At 35.1% G+C, this 23,186-nt stretch overlaps 1 protein-coding gene across 6 annotated transcripts in view; it reads right to left on the bottom strand.

Moving 5' to 3' along the window:
* Positions 1-23,186, bottom strand: part of LOC105086820 (uncharacterized) — a 380,981-nt gene that overhangs the window by 23,285 nt on the left and 334,510 nt on the right. For 3 of the 6 annotated variants that reach the window (XR_004138834.2, XR_010384851.1, XM_064496510.1), the window contains 2 exons: positions 20,382-20,517; positions 1,239-11,870 (listed from right to left, as the gene is read on the bottom strand). The gene's annotated coding sequence lies outside the window, so the exon portion shown is untranslated. Of the gene's footprint in view, positions 1-1,238; positions 11,871-20,381; positions 20,518-23,186 lie in introns of those variants that run through there. The other 3 variants (XM_064496521.1, XM_064496518.1, XM_064496516.1) reach the window with 3 other exon arrangements.

Here is a 23,186-nt window from a genome sequence, read left to right as displayed (position 1 = left end):
CCCAAAGACATCATTAGCTGCTTATGAAAGTAGTAACCTCTCTACCTTTGAATATGTTAACTACTAGTGCAGAGTGCTTATAATCCAAATATGTTGTTAAGGGATTCTGGCCTCAGAACAGTGGGTGGGTGATTTTTAAGATATCTTCAGGCTTGAAGATTCTGCTATTTTATGGTCTGTATTTCTTCAAAATGACAACTAATAAAACCAAGCTTATATATTTAATAGGTCAAGTTCTTCAATTTGACTCTTACAAAATCTATTAATTTTGTTTTGTTTAAAAATATCAGGAAAAAAGGGAGTGTTCTAAGAAATCACACTTAAATTTATACAGTGCTGCTATTTATAATAGCCTAGACATGGAAACAACCTAAATGTCCATCGACAGATGACTGGATAAAGATGCTGTGCTATATTTATACAATGGAATACTACTCAGTCATAAAAAAGAATAAAATAATGCCATTTTCAGCAACATGGATGGACCTGTAGATCATCATTCTAGGTGAAGGAAGCCAGAAAGAGAAAGAAAAATACCATATGATATCACTTATATGTGGAATCTCAAGCAAAAAGACAAAAATGAACTTATTTACAAAACAGAAGCAGACTCACAGACATAGAAAACAAACTTTTGGTGACCAGGGGGAGAGATGGTGGGAAGAGATAAATTGGGAGTCTGATATTTGCTGATACTAACTACTATATATAAAATAAACAAGTTTCTACAGTGTAGCACAGGGAGCTATATTCAGTATCTTGCAGTAACCTACAATGAAAAAAAATATGAAAACAAATACATGTATGTGTATGTATGACTGAAACATTATCTTATACACCAGAAATTGATGCAACATTGTAAACTGACTATACTTCAATTAAAAAAAATTATATAGCGCTGGCTCAAATTTTCCCATATAAGTTTTTGTCATTATCAGGGTAAATTAAGAAATACTTACATTCCAATGTCAATAGAAAGCATATCTTCTCTGACAAACTGTGCTATCACTAATACAGAATTGTAATGATGTACTATAAAAATTGGTATTTGGTTACAAATCAATCAGACTCCAGAAAAGCTTTTTCAAATGCATCATAAGTGGATATAAACAAAATCTAAAATTGTCACACAAGAACATAAACTACACACTTAACAACAATTTAATTTAATGCCAAGTATATTTACTTGTATTTCATGAAACTTCTTTTCACATTATAATATACCAATAAATGTCACATCAACAGCTCATGAAATATAGCTTCTGAGGCTTCCTGAGTAATTGCGATTTTTTATACTCAACCGAATTTTAGGTTCCTGAGTAAAACACCCAGAGTATGGGTTTTATTAAACATATAAAAACTAACCTGTTCCTTGGTATAAGGAACATTACATTTAGCACTTTTCTGTTAATATTCTAATTAGTGCACAGCACTGTCAGAACAAGCAACACAAAAGCACCTTACTTAAGGGAGTTAATTTCATGGATCTCATATGTTATGAAATATGAAATAAAATAATACAAATCCCACCACATGAGAAGTGTAATAATCCCTGGTCCAACTCTGCCCACAATATCTCATCACTGCTGTTGTGTAGACATTGTAAGTTTGGGGTTGCTTCGAGCTATCCTTACCTATTTTCAAATTTTGTTCCAAAGGCTCAGCCTGTTGCAGGTTCCTAACTGTGACAAGTTAAGATTTTATATGAAATAATAATTGTAAAATTACATATTAGGTTAAGAAGCTTAATTAAAACAGAAAATTCTTTTAAAATTGATAATGATGATACAACAAAGCTACATGCCGAGATTCTTACTTTGGGAGCAAAAGCAGTAGGAAGGATTGAAGTATCAGAAGTAGTTCATGGACTTCCACATTTCATTTTGTAGATTTATGTAACTTCCTGGAAAAACCTCTCCATTGTTGAAATGGAATTAAAATAGATTCAGGGAACCTTAGAACTTGAAGAGTACTCATTAAGGTAATAGTTCTCAGAATCTAAGTAAGATGTTCTCCCAGTTTCAAAATAGAACATGGGTCTAATTTTAGCAACGCATTGTTGATTAATCTTAGTATTTTATGTATGATACCATAACTTTGAACTCAAAGCACCTACAAAAATGGAAAACTAGCTATAATTTGTCCCCAATAAATAAATAATGAAAAAATATATCCCGTTCACATCCAGCAAATGATATGAGATTAAAGTGCAGTCAATAATGAGCTATGAATTAACCCTCCTCTGATTTTCCAGTTTTTTTAATAAGAGGACTCAGAAAGGTAACCAGAGAGATGGCTATTTAAAAAGCCGTTAAGTTTCTGAAAATTCATACACAATCACATGCTTTTATTCCATTCCCAAGAATACACACATACTTCTATTTTTAAGAGACATTTGACATTTCATATCATGTCTTTACATTTTTATCTCAACTCTGCATCCCAGGGGAGTGACAAAGTCACATCATCTTTTTGGATGGAATGGTTCATACAACTCACCACAAGACAACGCTGATGCTTTGAATTGCCCCTGTAAATAAGTCCATATTGGTCCTCTCTAAGTTTTTATAAAGTTAAGGGTCACTACAAAAGTCTGGGTCTAATGCAATTCCTCGCTCTTTTCTGAGAATGAATCAGGATTATTTTGGATTATTTTCGATTGAAGAAGGTCTCCATATGTACCTTGTGTTTGTTCAAGGCTACTTCCTTTGGAATTTCTCCATAATTTAATCTAATTTCAGACTTATGAGTGGAATAATCCATAGTTAGATATTTACGAGGATAATGGTGCAAACTGGCTCCCTTGGTGGAATCCCTGAAGATTAAGGTGCTCTTTTTGAAATATCATGAAATAACGATATAACATTAAATTCTAAATCATGTGTTGAATTCTAACACGTGAGTCTGAAATATTTGATTCCTGGATGATGCAACCATAATTATATCATTATAAAAATCAAAAACCTCCTCCCACTTAGCCAAGATAAAGACAAGCTTTCTGTGTGATTCCTGCTGGGATGTATACAGTACCATTCATGAATGAATCTTGCTAAAACAAAAAAAGGAAGAGAACCTGAATGTGAAGGTCTCAGTTTACAGGACATACAAGTAGAGAAGAACAAGACTAATGATACTTCAGGGATGCAATCAGCAAAATCCAGCAGGAGAAAGACATTAAAGGGCAACTGACTCTGTTTCATCAACAAATAAGCTGCAAAGAACTAAAAGAAGAGGAACCTACATATTGAAAGGGGCTTTAGACGTATGTCAACCAAATGTTATGTGTGACCCGTGTTTGCACCCCCATTCAAACAAATTAACTTTTCAAGAATCATGAGATACCAGGAAAATTTGTACACTTATGGGATATTTGATGATATTAGGGAACTACTGTAAATACTTGTAGGGAAATAGTCCCATTGTGCTTTAACAAAACAGTGCTCTACTTTTACAGATATGTAGTGAAATATTTGTAGATGTAAGCATATTATATGATACATGAGCTTGCTTCAGAGTAATCCAGGAAGTTAGAAATGACTCAATGGTGGGTATAGATGAAACCAGATCGGCCATACATTGATAAAAGTTGAATAATTGAGTATGTATCTGAAGAAAGGGAAATCACTATCTCAAGAGATAATGCACCCCCATGTTCATTGCAGCATTGTTTACATATAGCCAAAACACGGAAACCACTTAAGTATCCATCAGTGAATGAATGGATAAAAGAATGTGATGTGTGTGTGTGTGTGTATATATATACACACCACATATATATACAATATATACATATAAAGCATATATATATAATAAAGTGGAATATTGTTCAGCCATAAAAAATAAGTGAATCTTGTCATTTGTGACAACATGGGTTAATCTTGAAGGCATTATGCCAAATGAAATAAGCCAGATAAAGACAAATCATACATGATCTCACTTATATGTGGGATCTAAAAAACACAAACTCATAGAAACAAATTGTAGGCTGACAGCTGCCAGAAGCTGGGGAGTGGGAGAAATGAGTGATGATCAAAGGGTACAAATTGCCAGTTACAAAATGAAAAAGTTCTGAGGTTCTAACATACATCATGGTGACTGTAGTTGAGAATACTATATTGCACACCTGAGATTTGCTAAGAGAGTAGATCTTAAATGTTCTCCCTACTAAAAAAAAAAAAAAAAAAGAAAAGAAAAGAGGCAAACTATACAATTATGTGAGGGGATGGATTTGTTAACTAACCTTCTTGTGAAAATCATTTCACAATATATTACACAATGTTATACGTCAAATATATCTCAATGTTACTGGGAAAAAAGATGTCAATTTTCCCCCTCCCCTCTAATAAGCAGTTGAATAATTTAACCTCTATGGGTGATAGGCATTTAGAAGGTCTTTACCTATTCTCTCAAATTTGTGTGTCTTCAAAATTTTCCATAACATACAATGTTTAAAAGAAAGCTGATTACCTAAAATATATTTTCATTAATATTATTAATATGAGCAGAAAACCAAAAGAAAATGTAGCAAAAGATACATACAGAAGTTTATTGAAACAGAAAACTCAAGTCATTTAGTACTGTTTGGGAACTGAAGGGACTTCTGACCAGGTTTTGATCTGAGGTATTCCATGGTTTAAAAAGAAGGCTTCTAGAACAAAGGGTTGTCCAGAAGCAGACCAGCATAACCACCACAAAACCAATATATTTAAATTATGTGCTAACAGAAGCCTAGAAGAAAAGACTAAGATTAGCTTCTCTTTCTTACCTTATTTCACTGATCAAACACTAAATCACATCTTTTATAAAAGTACGGAAATCTTTATAAAGAAAATGAGCAGAAGACACTAGAGGGTAAATAGTTAAAAAAAAAACACTCTTATAGTGTTTAAAACAGCATTTATTAGCCTTTTCTTCTGAATATTGATTGATTAAACCTAAGCTGTTTATTAATCTCTTTCAGGGTCTCTATTTATTATTATTATTATTATTATTATTATTATTATTATTATTATTATTATTATTATTATTTTACTAATTTCTTTCAGATTGATGTCCGTTTTGGTGTCTGGTCACTCAAACCACTGTCAATATTCTCCCTGTTATTCTACTAGTATTGTTTTACTGGTGCTGAACTGTATTTTTAGTAGCCAAACAACGTAAGACATCCGTGTCACTAATTCAGTCTGAGCATTTGCCTCAAACATGAGTGAAACCTTTACCCTTTTGTTGGTCCATCCCTGGTCTTGAACTCATTGAAGTGTATTTGTCAGAATTACAGTCAAATTGAACTCACTATTCAATCAATAATTGAACTCTGCTCCTAAGATGCTTTCTATTTAACACTGAAGGAAAATAACACAGCTTGACCCTTGTGAAGTGTTATGAAGAGCTGAAGTCAAGTGGAGACTTCTTTTATTCTGGTTGGAGTATTTTGTTGCTATCTTAACCTTGAGCTGGGCAGAAGCATGAATAGCTACACAAAATTCCTTTACCTTTGTTGCGTCCATGTTAAGAGGCCTTATTAACACAAAGGCATTAAAATGGGATTGAGCCAGTAGCTAAGCATTTAATCTTAAAGCTGATAATAACTTAAAGTAAGAGGATAATAGCCACCATTTACTGAGTATGTATTTTAACCAAACACAGAGCTAAGGGCTTTACATACAACATTTTATCTGCATACTTTTTCATCATTTATTGGCATTCCAAGAGATCATCCAACCAGTTGCTCCCATCAAGACCACCACCATCCTACAGGCTTTGCAGTGACAGTGAGCAAAGTTACTGAAGCTTTTAAGTATGTATCCTGCTGTGGGGTGGAGCCAGCTCACACTGATTCATGAGACTATTAAGCGCATCTTTCCCCAACATCAAGGTTAAGTGACATCGTAGTGGTAGTTTAAAATGGCCATGATGGGAGAATTTACACTACAGAAATTCGTAAACATCTTTTTTTTTCTTCCCCAGAGAGTCAGTTGTTAGACATTTACCAATACACCATTGTTATTGCTACTGAGGTGGCAGTTTAAAGTTAGGAAATGACTAATAATTAAACAAAGAAGGAGAAAAAGGAAAAAAAAAACCCTCAGTAGTGTTCCACCCACCAGCCGTTCCCCAATTTGTTTCATTTCTTGAAAGAACCAGGTGAGAGAGCCATGGTCCTTTGGGCATTCTCTCAATATCTTGGTGGGAGGAGGAACTGGGAAAAGACACTACAACAGAGGTCAGCACACTATGGTCTGTGTGCTGAACGTGGCTGAGTCCCTATTTTAATAAGTAACGTGTTACTGGAGCACAGCCAAGCCCAGTTTCTGTGTTGCCCGTGGCTGCTTTCACATCTCGACAGACGTTCACAGAAGTTGTGACACAGCCTATATGACCCCAGAAGCAAAGCTATTTACTATCTGGTCCTTTACAGAAAGACTCTTCCATGAGTGACTAAGGTTGAAATGTGTGGTATATGGATGATGCTTTATTTTGAATTTAATCCATGCAAGGATGAGGTAGAAATAAGCTTCATTTCCTTGTTTTACCTCAATCTAGTGAAGCAAGTTAAAGAAATAAGCTATGTCCCTAAATTTTATTTCATGACTCATACAATTTCATCATGCAGGGTATTTCATTCATTATGTTGGGACCACTCATTCTTGGTCACAAAATGTATATATATTCCAATATGTGTGTGTGTGTGTGTGTGTGTGTGTGTGTGTATATTGAGATACTCAACCTCAATATATATATAGGTTGGGATATCCAGACCCTCTACTTGGATGTCTTCATTCATTCACCTACTTATTCAACAAATATTTATTGAAGGCTACTATAGTCCAGCCTACTAGGTTCTAGGCACTAGAGTCTACTCATGAATAACCAAAGCTCCTTCCCATAAGGAACTTGTATTTTAGTGGGAAAGGTATATTCATATTTGCTTGTTGTCTAATAGCCTATCAAGAACTGATAAGCACTATGAAGAAAACTTAAAGCAAGAGAAGTGTTGGACAATGAATGATGTGCTTTTTAAGATGTTTAAGGAAAGCATCTTTAAGAAGGTGACATTTGAGTAGAGACCAGAATAAAGTGAAGGAATAAGTCATGTGTTCCTGGCAGAGGGACCAGTAAAGGATAAGGCTCACCAGTGGGCATGTGTTCACAAGAAGGGTAAAAAGAGGGGAGTGATGATGTCAGCAAGGTAGGCAGGCCTTGTAAGCACAGTAAGGATTGTGTTTGCGAGTCATACTACACGGAAAACCACTGGGAAGCTGTGAGGAGGATGCTGACTTCAAGTGATAAGCATTTTAAATTAACGCCCCATCTCCCAGGTATAATAGAGATTACAGTAGGTAATAAGAGGGAAGAAGATCAGTGACAAGGCTGTTGCCATAACACAGGCAAGACATGACCTGCTTGTGTAGGGCTTAGGGTTATGGGAAACTGAGAAGACAGTTAAAGGACTTTGGATTGAAAAATGCTTGTAGACACTCCAAGACCTTTTTATAACTGAGTGCTCATTTAATTCTTACTACATAGAATAGAGAGTGAGGAAGAATTCATGCATTCATTCAGCAAACATTTATTGTTTATTAGTAAGAAAAGAAGTGCTATGTACTGACATTAAAAGTTAAAAGAAACTCAGTTTAGTGGAAAATAACTGCCAACAACTGAGTTTCTCACATATCAGCTCTGTCTCTACTACTTCATACAAATTCCTCTGACCTCAACCCCCTACGCTAAGTTCTCTGCGTTCATGGGACCCTTTTGGACCCAAAGCTGCTCTTCCTCAGGACATCTGAGGCTGCTACCATTCAGAATGCCCTTCTCACTGGGAGTCTGAAAATGGAAGGAATGGATTAAAACAGAATATAGTCTATGTGGTACACACACACATACACACACAGATGTATCCTGGTTCGAATATCCAGCTGTTGAGTCTTCCAAGTCTTTCCTATCTCTACTGACATAGTTGTGTGATTCTCCAGCCAATTAAGCAATAGAATTTCTTTAATTCATGTTTTAATCATGGTGGTCTCAACTCTCTCTTCTTCCTTTCTTGCATTTTGAGGATAATGCACTAAATTTTTCAGACAGATTTCCTTGAGGGTCTCTCCTATTGTTTGACATAGAAAGACACACTCTCTCCTATTAAACACGCAGGTCCCCATGTTGCCGTGAGTATTGTGAATTCAGTATCTGTTCTAAAAGTTACGCTTATTTCTTTGTCCAAAACAAAGGACATATCTTGCTTGCTTTCCAAACCAGCAAGATTCAAGCCCTGAGTGAACATTCGGGCATATTAGCAGAGTGGTGGCGTTGTTCCCCATAGCACGGACCTGTCTGTGACTCCAAAGGCACCTTTCAATGTCAGCAAAAATCTAGGGTTTATAAACAGGAGAAGGAGGGGCATGAATCAACCAACAGGCAGTTCTGGAAGCTGAGAATAAGCTAAGAATAAGCTAATATTCCTGAGAATGGGGTTTTTGAAACCTAAGTATTGTGGACTCCAAACTGCAGCACAAGGTACTTTGACGTGACTTAAAAAGTCATTTAAGAAGTAGGGGAAAGATAATGACTAGGGAATGCTTTGTACATTACATGTTATATATAAAATGCACATAGTACATGTACTATATTGCTGATATATTTTTAATTTTTAAAATGCTCTAAGTGTACAATCTTGATCATATTTTCCTTAGTGTTATGATGAAGATAAAAAATAAAATGGGGACTTGGTGATCCTCTCCTAGGTGTGGGTGGGCTGCACCGGACTTCCTCCCCTTCACAAGCAAGGCTTCAGAGCCTTGGGAGCTTGGGAAGGGTTAAAGTTTTGCCTGTGACACTGAAATTGAGGCCAGCTGTAGGTCATATTCACGTCCCAGTCACAGGAAAATGAACCTGTGAGACAGAACCTAATTATCTGCTAAACCAAAAGCCAGTCTCAGTTCAATAACTTACGACAGAGCTAGCAGCCAGATATAGTGTTACCATGGCAACGCTGGAAAAAGCTCCACTGCGGTTGAGAATGAGGAGGAAGGGAGGAGACTGTAACCCTAAACATGCTGCAGCCGTTTGATCTCGGACAAGTGGGTCTGTCTAAAAAAACAGGTTATTCTACACATGACTACCTTTGTCTGTGCACTTTAATATCTGCCACAATTACTGAAAAGGAGAACGCAGTTATAATGTCCTCGGGGCTTACAATAATTCACTCATAAAGCTGGGAATTAATTTTAAAGAAAACACATAAGCTTCCTTTTTCTCCTCATCCATGCCATCCCCAAATACAGATAAAGCAGGACACAAAGGGTGGGGATTCTTGAATACCTCATCATTGTAATGAATGAGTTCTGTGCCCATGAAATTCACTGTCATCCTATTTTCCTCTTATTGCCAAATGCTGAGACATTTTTAAGAGAAAACTTTTGGGAATGAAGCAATACTATTAGCTTTTCTGAGGAGGAGGAGTAGGAGTAGAACCGGAGAGTAGAAGAGAAATCATTTTTCTTTGTGAACTCCGTCTAAACTTTCAAGTGAATAATTTCCCGGAATATTGAGTTAAGAAGAATCACACATTAGAGGGAGATAAGCCCTGCCAGTTTGGTCATTTTTCTTCCTGCCAGTTCAACTTTGTAGTTCTTTCTGGAACAGCACTGGGTTTCTGAACTTGGGAGATGATAAGGTGCAAGCACATGAAAACTGCACTAGCTAGTTACCATGAATACTGTGAAAACAGCATCTCACTAAAAATATTTGCAGAAGTAATAAGAACCTACCATATGCACTTAGAGGGGAAATTCAGAAGTATACTCCTTTCTCTCACTTTTTCAATCCTTCCCAATGGAGACAAATCACGCTAAAGCTTGTCACTTGCAATTACTGGATTCCAACATATTTGACAATTTTGATGTGCTATTAATGATGTAATATGACACATCTAGTACATAATGTTATCACTTGGGCTTGCTATCCCGTTGTGATACCGAATTTGAATCACATAGGTATATATGCATAAATATATAGATACAGCAGTGTTTCCTTATGCATAACCCATCAACACATTGGGTTTGGAATATGGAGAGGAAGGAGTATGGAGATGAATAATATCCTTTTCATATGCATGAATAGCTTTGCAGTCATGCAAATGAGAAAACACAAAATGGAAAGTAGGTTTCTTCTAGCAGAAATATGACTAGAAATGTAGCCTGAAATTTGCCAATATATTAGAGTCACTTTTGATGTCGGTGAATTTTCTTTAAGGTGTCACATCTCCTAAAAACATTTTCCCCTACCCTATTATATTTTCAGTATATAATTACATAAATATAGAAATCCACAACTTTAAATTCCTTTCAACTACCATAGTGCGTGAAAGGGAGCTTTAGGATCTTACGAAGATAAAAGGTGAAGGTAGGCGTGGGGTGGGTGGGCAGAAAAGCAACATCAAAGGGCAAAATGAATTTTCTGATTAATTTCCAGGTAGAAGTAACCTAACCTCTGCTCCTGACCCTAGGTTAATTCCTTCTCAAGTAAGTGGAAGCCAGAATGTATACTCCTTTCTAAGACGGATGTTTCTGAGATCTGATTATTAAAGAGTCTTACTGGTTGCAAAGATGCCAACAATACAGTTCAATAAACTGTTTGGATCCTGTTACTCATAATATGAATAAGTTTTTCTGTTAATCTCTCCACTTACATGAATTAATTAGTTAGAAAAGAAAATGAAGCAGTTTTATCAGAAGAGCATCTGAAAGAGCTATTGATTCAAATGCTTTTACATTTTTGCTGTATCACACATGATCAGCTGGCAGATATGAGCTTGATAATGATGCAAAGCACCAGATTTCACTGGATTCTCTGTTCCACCTGAATTGCCAGGAGAGATATTGGAAGCACTAACAAAGAAATAATGCTGCTTTTCTCATGACATTTTTTCAGTCAATGATTTTTGAAGAGATGTACCATGACTTTATACAGCACATTCTCAACTATTCCATTGGAGATTTTCTTTAGCATCATCAGTATTTCCCATGCTGTTGTGAGTAGTTGTGTTTGCATGCACTTTTGTTTCTTTCTAATTGTAACCTTAGTGTCCGTCAGTAAGAATTTTGTGAAGCATGTACTCCATCCTGTATAAAGGTATCGATATGTTCAATTAACATTAAACAAATACAATAAAATAAACTGCAGCTGAAACTAAATTTACACTATAAAACTAAGTTTCTAGATTAGAATAATCTGCTTGCCATACGGAAGGTACTCAATGTGATTGCTGATTGAGTGAATTAATAAACGGGCCTGTCTGACAAGGACCAAGACAAAATAACAAAAAGCAAAGTCTTGAAAGAAACTTGAAAAAGACTACACCCTATGCTAACCCTTGAGTAAACTACATGAAAAGGTTTCCAATTTCCAAAGGTTCTTAATTCACCCCCTAGAAAGGTAAAGGAAAAGAAAGGCTAGAAATATGGTTATCACTTTTGAATCTGCCATTTTAAAAGGGACTAGAATATCCCAGAATATATGAGCACTTAGTATATAACAAAGGTGGCATTTCTCATCTCTGATTTCTACTTTCTCCTGTCTAAGGTTACCCACTGTTTTTTCTGGTCCTCACTAACCAATGCTGAAATGTCTCCTTGGGTGTTGGTCTTTTACCTTTGGAAAATTCATGAAATTCTTCCCTCGGCCGTGAGGCTGTGTAACGCTGCTCTCAGCAAGCCCAGCTTGCTGATTAAACCACTTTCCTTGGTCCTCACAGTTGTTGTGGGTTTCAGGAACTCCACAGCATTCTCCATCTGTATTTAGCTGTCTCCTTGATGCCTCTTGAAGACGAGGAAACTTCTCCAGATCTTTCCCATGCCCTGCTGAAGGACTTTCTTGGGAGAAGGTGAAGGGTTGAAAGTTAGGGGGGAAGGATGCTGGATCAGACTCTTCTCCTTGCTGCCATTCCTATAAGCATCTACAAAACTGCCACCCCCCAGGGTTCCAGGTGGGCAGGGCTCGTAACCCCTCCAGTCCTGATGTCTTCATACTCATTTAACAGGAATCTGTTCCCCACTTCCCTCTCCCAGAAGTTGCAGCAGTCAGAGCTTAGAATATGTGACGTTCCTTGTCTATATCTGGTTTTCTCCCCTCTCTCTTGCAATCAAGGCTCCTCACTGCCCACATAGCCTAGAAAGTTTCATGCTGTCCTACGTGATGGACAACCACTTTCTTACTTATATCCTGAACTCTTCTCTACTTTATGGCTAACTTTGATCAGTTCTATGATCCAGATCTCTAGCATCATGTTAATATTTCTAACCAAGTCATATATGAATTAAAAATAAAACCATTTCCCTCTGAGGAGCCTAGCTCTTTCAAATCAATTGACAGATGACTGGATAAAGAAGTTGTGGTATATTTATACAATAGACTACTAGTCAGCCATGAAAAATAATAAAACAATGCTATTTGCAATAACATCGATAGAACTGGAGACTGTCATTCTATGTGACGTAAGCCAGAAAGAGAAAGAAAAATACCATATGATATCACTTATATGTGGAATCTAAAAAAAAAAAAATAAGACAAACCTATTTACAAAACAAAAACAGACTTACAGACATAGAAAACAAATTTATGGTTATCAGCAGGGGAAGCGGGGGAAATGGATAAATTGGGAGTTCAAGATTTGCAGGTAATAATATATATAAAGTAGATAAACAACGAGTCCATACTGTATAGGACAGGATACTGTATTCAGCGTCTTGAAGTAACTTACAGTACAAAAGAAGAAAATGAATCTATATATGTTCATGTATGACTGAAGCATTATGCTGTATACCAGAAGTTGATGCAACATTGTAAACTGACTATACTTCAATTAAAAAATATATATATACAAAAAAGAGAAGCTTGTTTTGAGCTTATTGTACTTGCTGTAAGTTTTGTTTTTTTTGTAAATATTCTACTAAGCACTTTAGATCTTCTGTTGACTTTTTTCTTGATTGTGTCTGCCCTTCCATTAAGGCAACACATGTCACTGAAAAGATGAGAACAGAGAAGTAAAGGAACAAGCATAATCTGGGGAAGTAATAACCCTGGTTAAAATTTTCCAGATATCATCCCACATACAGTCAATCACTTGGCTCTGTCAATTCCATCTTCTAAACACTTCTCTGTTCCCTCCTTGTCACTCCACTTCCACTGCCACCACCTTCATTCAGGCCACTATCATCTGTCCCAATTACTATACCAAGGGAATAATTACATACAATTTATAAGTATGTATTTATCTCAGAATACTATTTATATTAGGAAAAAAGGATGGAAATAAACTCAATTTACACCTATGAATGGACTGGTTAAATAAATTGTATTACACTCAAACAATAACATATGTTAACATAATATGTGGGAAAGTGTTCATTTGGTATTTAACCATTAAAAATCAAATTGCAAATATTCATGAAGATATTCAGTGTGTGTGTGAGATGAGAGAGAGAGACAAAGAAGAGGGAGAGAGAGAAGCATGATTAGATACTGGATGATAACAAGAGTTATTTTCTGAGTGATGAGATTCATACTTTTTTTGCTTTTCTATTTGTCTGAAATGTCTAATTTTATAAAACGAACACTTGTTATTGTGCAGGAAAAAGTTTAACTTATTTTGTAAAGAAACTAGCTGTCTTTAGACTAATGTGAAAATATTTTTAATTCATTTAAGATGGATTGAGACTAGTAGGTTTAATAACATTGGACTTGTAGGTTATGTCATAGGTAGTTGTTCTCTTTTTAACTAGGAATACTATCTTTCCAGTTGAATTCCACACAGAAGAATTCCAGCATTTCAGGATAAATCACTTGAGAAAGACAGGGGTTTGCAATGAGACATGTTTTCATAAATAATGTTATAAAGAAATTTCTACCTCTTTCCAATCAACATATTTATTTAGGCTGAAGGTTGAGATAAAAAGTCTCTATATTATGGTTTTGCATCATTAGTTATTGAATGCTTCAAAATTATTTACTTCATGAATATTACAAAGTCGGCTAGTTTTTCTGCATTATCTATTCTCCTCTTTTACCTCTGGTTTTTAGCTGAATGAATGACTACCCAGAAAATGTCCGCATTTCCATGCACCTATTCCCCGAAAGCTTTGTGTACCTGGTGACTAAGTTCTAAGGGTACAGTGGAAGGTACATACAGAAATTCCAAAAATTTTCTTTAAAAGGAAGTATAGTGCCCTTATTTTCCCCTACATATTCCTACTGTCTGAAAAACAACATGGTGTATCTTCAATGGTCATTTTGAGATTACTTGGGAAATGAAAATCAAAGAGAGAAACAGGATAGAAGAAGCCTAGATTCCTGACTTCAGCATATTCAACTAGCTCTCCATAAAAATGGTTGTCAAAGCTATGTCATCACCTCTAAGATGTTCATTACCCGTTTGACATCATACTCTGGGAGTCATATTCACACCATGAATCCAACATGCATGATATCAGTGCTGTATTAACTGAAATAGAAGTCGGGGGGTATCTGATGCTGGTTCGCAGGATTATCATGATTCTCATTCTTCTAGTGGCAAAAGGTGGAAAAATGTATTGTCATTTTCTACTCCTTTCTTCACTGCCACAATTTTTTATCCCTATGCAATCTACTAGGTCATGAAATTGTCTTATATTAAGAAATGTCATGATTTCTTACATTTAGCATCTCCTTTTCACACTTAAGTGTGAAAGTATTTCTAGTGGTTCTTAATTTTGGGATGGTTTTAGTCTCCATTCAGAATCTTTTTTTTTTAATTGCGGTTTTGTCAGTTTACAATGTTGTATCAATTTCTGTTGTACAGCACAATGCTTCAGTCATACATGAGTATACATATATTCATTTTTTTATTCTTTTTCACCATAAGCTACTACAAGATATTGAATATATTTCCCTGTGCTATACAGTATAAACTTGTTTATTCTATTTTATATATATCAGTCAGGGAAAGGATAAACTGGGAGTTTGAGATCTGCAGAATCTTATAAACACTATTGGATCATTTTCCCCAGAAAAATGGATGTCCACCATTCAGTATATTTCACATAATCTCATGGGAACACGGTAGACTTCAGGTTAGGAACTCCCTGGTTTAGATCTCCTTTTTTGTTTCTTCTGTGTCTAGTTATCCCTGATTTTTCTCATTTCAACATTCTCTACCCAACTCTTCATCAATTGGAGTGTTAATTGTCTCGGAGCTTTTACGAAATGCACATGCAGGGGCTCTACTTCCACCTGCTGAGTCAGAATGTGCAGGATGGGAAGAATGGTGTGTCTTCGTAAGTTTTTCTAAGTAGTTCTGATATGTTCCCTGGGTAGGGGTCTTAAGTTACACCGATTTTGGATTAATCTTGTATTTTCCAAAATAATGTTTAAAGGATTCCTAGTGCCTGCCACACTATAACACTGCACAATTACTGGAAGAGCCTCTGTAAGCATTGCAGGGCATCCTTAAGCTGACCTCAGCTTACCCTTCAATAGCCATCTTATAAAAATGTACCCAATCTTCCAATGAAATTGAATGCCAAACATAGCTCATCTTTCCTGCATCTACACATTTGCACATGCTGCATATTTTTCCTGAAACCCAGTCATTACTTCTTCTAGAAGTCTTATGTATCCCAGACTGTCTAAATGCAACCTCCTCTAGGGAATTTTCTTTGATTCTCAATAACCAAAGTAAATACTTCCTCTTGAATCTCAAAACATTGTGTTAATATATTCCTTCTGGATCTGTCACATTCTGACTTGATAACTTTTTTTTAGTTTTCCTTATTTTCTCATAGGAACATAAAATCTTGTGAAGAAGGAATTCTAACTTCATTTTGCATTTCACACATACTTATCATAGGCTCTTGTCCTGTAGATTATGAATGAATGAATGAATGGTAGAAGGGTGGATAAAAAGATTTAAAGGCTGAGAGTCTCCTGTTTGCAACTGTCTATAACTCCACTTGTTCATAGGGGATTACAAAATAATGAATTTAGCACTCAAAGAATATTCCTGTTTAGAAGTGAGATTTGGGACTAAACTGAACACTAATAATGAAGATGATAAAGAGAAATCACTGACAAGCACTGTAATTTTTCCATACTTAATAAAAGAGAGAGGTGATGCTCAAATTTTTGATTAATAATTGTGTTAGAAGATCTAAGGTTTCATTGAGTTTAGATCAATCTTGTTGAGGGAGAGAGCAAAAATACTAAGGAAGTACTTTCTTCCCCTTTGTGGTTAAAAAAAAAAAATTGCAGTGTTCTCCTAAAGGTGGAAGACATAACAGAGTAGTTAATTTTTTAAAACATTCAATGCCAACCTCCTAAAAGGGCTATGAAGAATTTCTTTTCACACCAGTTAAATGTTGCCTTTTTTTCTATGCTGCTTGGGTTGAATGGTCAAAAAGACCAAGGCGGAATATAATGCCTGATCCACATAATACAATTAAATGCATGCTATTCCTTACTGACTCTATAATCCTTAAACCTACCTTTTTATGTGCAAGAATATGAAAGTACAAATACTTTTCAGAGGATTCTAGGCTTGAGACCTGCTTGACTGTAGTTCAAAATCACTCCATAAATGACATTGTATGTTATTAGATAACCAAACGTTAATCTGCATATGTGTGTACACAGCTTGTATTTTTAAATCACAGAATATTTTCCAAAAATTCTGAAAAAATAATGGCAGTTGCTGCTACTGCCACATTTTAAAGCTATCAATACATCATGGTTAAAATAAAATCTGGCATATTGGTAACTTTTTTCTTACATAAAATTTAAAAAATCAAGTTTTGCATCTCGGGATTGAAGAAGGAAGTAAGAATATGGTTTTACAGCTAAAAGATGAGATGATGTAACAACTAAAATCATCCTCTAATGATTATGAAAATCCCAAATAAGTCTCAAGAGGAGACAAGAAGAAAAGGCTTGGAGAGTAGTAACCCAAGATTTGTGAAATAAAATGGATTTCCATTCAAATCAGATCTTTTACTCTTCTTGAAAATGTCAAGGTGTCAGCCTTGGCCATTACAAGACTGATTTATAGTTGGGACAAAGTGATGGTACCAGCTGACTGTCTGGAGCCACGGTACAGTGTCGAAAGACTGCCGATGACAGCTGTCCTTTTCTTAACCAATCAGCAAAGCTTAACTAAAACCCTAGTCTTTTTTTTTTCAATCTTGATAAGGAAAAAGATAAAATACAAATCTGGAAGATTTTCTTTGTGGGAAATAAACAAGCATGGTGGGAGGAAGTAGATATCATACTTCCACAGAATAATAATAGACATTATTTATGGCAATCTATATTTCAGACGTTTAGAAACACATATTCATAAAACGAGCATAAACAGATGTTCCAAATCTGACAACTTATTCTAATATACTGGAAACCACAGCATAATTTTGTAATTTGATTAATTAGGAAGAAGAATTGAGAATGTTAAAATCAATTTTCAAACTTTCTAAATTATATTTATAGCATTGCTCATCTGCATCACAAAAATACTGCAAAATGATTTGCATAAGAATCATTATTCATAACAAATTCATCTTTTTCTCATTGAAGAAGAGCCCTATGTAGTAGTTCTTGGTATTAAAATGTTTAAAATTGCCCAGGTCATACCATGAATAAACAATAGGGCTGAAAAGGATAAAGATCTAACATTCTAATCATATAGAGTCATATAATGGTTATACATATATAAAGATGTAATTATATATATGTGTATATTATATATATACAACTATACAAATACAATTATATCTATATATAATTATAGCCACTATATTGACTTTATATGATTAGAATGTATATTTTTAACCATAAAGATAGTAGAAGGGGGAGAAATAAATTTATGAGCCAAAATAAAATATTCTCAAGAATCAACAACATAAAGCTCCCTAATATTAGAGGTAAAAGTGGACAGGATATACAATGTGCTGTAACAGAATGGCTTAAACATATGCTGGCTGAGGATAGACATTAGACTACAGAATATATTGCCACTCTTTTTTTTTTTTTTAACCGAACTCCCATTTCTAATAATCCTAAATAATTAAAAAAAGGGCAGATTCCTAAATGAGTCCAAATATTGACTTTCCTGATGTATGTATGCCATTTATTAAATGATCATGGGAAGTGTTAATAAAATGTAATTAACCTCCATGATACTCAAGGTTGAGAACTGCAGTTACAATGCTATACAGAACACATTTGGGCCAAAAACTTAATATCGCCTATATGTGGATAGGGCCCACTAAGTTTACCAAGACAAACGTATTTGACAGAAGCCTATAACATATCATAATGCTAAGCAGTTTAGAAATATGTTGTGGTTGTTGGGAGCCCTGTTACATTTTTGCTTGCTTTGAATTTCTTTCACCTTCTGCCATTGACATTAACCTTACTAGGTTAATCTTGTAAGCCTCTCCCTACAAAGGCTGTCCAATTGAGTAACTCTCAAATGCAGAGAGAGGTGGCTCCAAAACAGAGCCAATTGGAGCCTTTCAGAGAAATGAAAGTGATGTAGGGATAGAGAGAAAGAAACCTTTTTTTTTACCTCCCCATTCTGGAATCATAAGCTCTAGGAATGATGCATGATGCAGGCTGAGAGTTCCCAACGGCCATCTTTGCTATCACATAGAGAGATGTGAGAATGAGGCCAACTGCCTGAGAATGAAGTTAACACACTGGAGATAAAAAGAGAAACAGAGAAAGAGAGAGAGAGAGAGAGAGAGAGAGAGAGAGAGAGAACCAGCTAGGGGAGGAGAGGAGAAGAAAGAGAAGAAGAGGAAGAGGAGGAAGAGGGGGGGAGGAGGAAGAGATGATGATGATGGACATACAGTTTCCTTTTTCATTTAAACTAGTTTCACTACTGAAAGAGTCTGATTAATGTAATGATCTAAGTTAATGCTATTCTTTCCTACTCTTTGACCCAAAAAGTCCTCATCCAACTATCTAATGATATACATTTTTAAATCACTTTAAAATTATCTTCCTCCACATTTAAAATTTTTAAATCAATTGCAAATTAAAAAATTGAAAAGGAGAGAGGTTCAGTTCCGTAAGACAGCAGTGGTAGAAGTAGTATTAGAATTCTGGTCTTCTATTTCTGCTTCACTGTTCAAGTTCAAAGGTGGCCATTCATGATGCAAATGTCTAAAAATCCAAGTTTATTCTGCATATTTTGTTAACTCCCAGAGAGTAGCCCGATTAGAATGTTTGGATCCTTTGACTAATCAATACAATTGCTGCTTTACAAACCTTTGCATGATTAATATCATTATATTCAATTCAACTTATTTTTTAAAGAAATTAAATGATGGCTTTTTTTTTAGATGGACTGAAATCATACATAAATACTACATTTTGGTCCAATTATTCTGGACGTATCATTTCTATAAACCACAATTATTACCATTTTCATGGTCTACCAATGACTCTTAATCACCAGATCTTTTCCTGGTATAGGGAATAATCTGACCAGAATCTAGGCAGTGAAAAATCTTAACACTACCCCATATCTTGTCCAAAGCAACTCAAGAGTATATAGATGTCTTATAAACAACTAGAAAATAGGACAAAGCACATAAAATGCTCATCTATAAAGTATAAAAAGGAATAAAACTTCTTTTTAGGATTTATGAAATGCTAAGGCAGACAAAAAGGACAAAAAGTGTTAGGTGAAAGATATCTTTTGTATACCATAGGCTATTTAAGAGCAGAATTCCTCTTTTTCTCTCCTATAGCTGGCACTCAGAAAACCTTTGATAAACATATTTATAGTAAGAGATTTGTGAGTGCCCTGAAGCTGAAATGATTTCCTAATGGTGTCTGCATCTCACTCTTTGGGAGCGTGTATACCCAGTAAATTTGGGTGATGAAAAGACAGTCTCTTTAGCAAAGGCAAATGAATACTAAAACCCACACAGGAAGAAAGAAGCTCATATTCATTGAGTGCTTTCTTGGTGCTAGAGACTGAGCTAAGGCATTTACTTGGATTATTTCATTCATCAATCATGAGGTCCACTGAAGTCCTTGATATTAAAATGTCATTAAAACTTGCGTGGAAATCAGTTCAGTTATTTGGTAGATTATGGCTCAGGCTGCATCTATATGTACTGAGGGAAACAACTACTTTTTACCATTAAGTATTAAATATCTATAACTATAACTAATATTCACATATATGACATTTCATTTCAAACTCAAATTTTGTTAAATGGTCACATCTTAATGGGCCATAGTGGTCCCATGTGTTGATGCAGGCTTAATTCATTGAATTCTTTTTTTTTTCAATGCTGAATATACATTTATGAATGAATGGATTAATTAATGAATTAATAACTTACTTTGAGTTGATAAGTTGTATTTATGAATTGATGAATTTCACATGGGTTTCTTTCTCAAGCAGAATCTTTCCTCAATGGCAACCAAGATGTGTCACTAGTGAGACCAAGTTTCCATCCTCTTTATGATTTGTAATCCCTGAGACACAGAATGACAATCTTTTTCTAATATCTATGTTAATTCTACAAGAAGAATTTAGGAAAAAGTCTGCTAGAAATTTCACCCCTGAGTCAAGGCCATAATGGTCTTTAAATTAACTCTAAAAGCAGTTCTTTATCTCAACATTCAGACCAGTAAAACATATATTCTTACAGATGTCATTGCTCCCTATGGATTTACATGTCTTATAGAGTAAGCATAAAGAGCATCTTCTAAAGTCAGTAAGAGATAAAGTAGGGGTCATTTTTTTTTAATCTCTCAAATTTAGCTACACGTAGTCCAATTATTTATCAGCAATTTGCTCTTTCAGAATTACTTCATTACATTTATTTAAAATATTATAAATCACAGAATTGAATGGGTGGAAATGAACTTGAAAGATGATACAAGTTGAGTCTCTTTCTTCCAAAGTAGGAAGAACACTTCCATTATGATACTGCTGGAAAAAAAACACATCATCTCTTTGTCTCATGCACATACTCTGGTGATTTTCGTCAGTGTACTCAGTGGACTTCACTAGAGCCCACTCTATGGAAAGAAAACACATTTTCTTTAAACAGAAGATACTGTTCCTTTGAGATCCTGTTAATCACATTTCCTTTCTAATTGAATAAGTCACCACAGAAATTAGAGTACGAATTTCATTATTCTAGAAAGAACCTTAAAAGTTGACATGTCTTTGAACATTTGTTTCAGAAATCCTTTTTTAAGTGCATTTTCATTTTCTGGCATGGCTTGAATTGAATTCTAAACTTTCTGCTGCTTGTCCTCTAAGCCCCTCTGGTGAATTTAAATAGGCTTCCCTATATATTTAGTACATTCAGGAATTCTTTGTCACAGTGCCTCCTCTGCTTTATTATTAGAAGGCTGTCTCGGAAGTCCAGCAGCCAGTTTGTTTTCTGCCATTAATAAAGAGTCTACTTTTTTTCCCCACTTCTTTGAAGAAGTTGAAAAGGCTCCATGTTGGGTGGAGGGGGGCCAGGAAGAGAGAGAAGTGAAGGGAACCGACTGTGGTGTAATCCTCCAACAAAAAATGTTGTCTAATGTAGAAACCTCCCCAAGGTTTACAAACGCACAGGCAGGGTTTTTGGAGTGATGTATAACACAGTAATAACTGAGCCACAGACTGGTTCCCCCCTCATCACTAAGAATAGGAAGTCCACTATGAGAAAGACGTTACAGTTTTAAATCCCACAATCCCTCTGTTGGCTAGCTTTCAACGTCACCCAAATCTCTTTGTGAAGATCTTTGAAAACTGGAAAGACCTAACAATGTACATTTAATGTCTCACAATTCATTTAAACATCTGGAAAAAATACATAGAAGACTTTCAAAAAAGACCTACCAATCTGGATGTATAAAATATTGATGTTGACTCATGGCCTAGGGAAAGCTAATTCAAAGGCAAGAAAGATGACTCCACAGAATAGTCATTTGGTGTTCACAAATTGTCAGACACCTACCAACAGAGAGGAAGAAACTTCTTAGAAAAGAGGAATGGTTAAATCTACCTACGCAGAAGAATCCAAAACACCCCAGAAAACTTAAAAGGCCGAAAGGCCAAGATGAAACTTGGAGGTTACTATTTTTATTTAGTTGACCTAACAGATACAGTTCATGATTATTTTAATACTAGTTTTGTTTGTTTAGTAGTTAATTAAGGGAACACACTTAAAATCACATTACTTACACTAACAATGAAAAATATATTTCACTATATGAAAATTTTTCACTTTTAAATTCTCCATCAAATATGCATGGAATTAGCTGATTGATTATATAAAACTATTTAATTTAAATTCACCTAATCTCAATTACCTTTATGTTCCACCTGCTTTCAAACTTCCACAAGTAAAACAATACATACAAGTTAATATTATTGGTTAGCAATGTACTCCAACTGCTAAAACTAGGGAAAAAGCAACATTCAATGAAAATCAAAGGTAGCTCATTGAAAAAGATGTTGTGGATAATTTTACAACAAAGTCTCAATTTTCATACTATTTTTAGCAAGAGTTAAAAAAATAAGATATATACAGAATATATATAAAATTTTATATTAGCCTATACCTAAGTGTTTATTAATTTATACACAGTAATGTGTATTAGTGTGTATATATTCATGTATATATATTATGTGTATTAATATACACATGCATATAATGCCTCAGTGTGTAGTTGGTCCCTGATAGATTACAAAAACTAAGTACAAAGATAGAAATGACAGATAATAATAGCACCTAAATTTCTACATACTAAGTATGTATTTACAGAGCCACACTAAAAAGTCTATTTTTCAAATGCTTACAAATGTGCAGGATTTTTGAAAACTTCTCTACATTAGGAACTTTGTTTTCCTTTTCCAAATACAGTCACTAAAAGGTCAGTGGGATTTGAGTGCTAAGTTAAATGTCTAGTAAGAAATTAAACAAAAGAATCCAAGTAATCAAAATGATGCCTGCATTTGTTGCCTACCGAAATGTAGGCTGCACTGCGTGCGTAAATGGCAAGAAAATTTGGGTGTTAGCTAACCCTTTATGTACTGCTTTTCTCGAAACTCATTCAAACGTGACAGCTTGTAAAACCATTTACATATTTATCAGGTGAATTAGACCAAGCCTAGGGACATGTACCAACATGTTTATTTA

The sequence above is a fragment of the Camelus dromedarius genome, chromosome 2 (genome assembly GCF_036321535.1).
Source record: "Camelus dromedarius isolate mCamDro1 chromosome 2, mCamDro1.pat, whole genome shotgun sequence".
Lineage (NCBI taxonomy): Eukaryota > Metazoa > Chordata > Mammalia > Artiodactyla > Camelidae > Camelus > Camelus dromedarius.
This window is presented reverse-complemented; position numbering and strand designations above follow the sequence as displayed.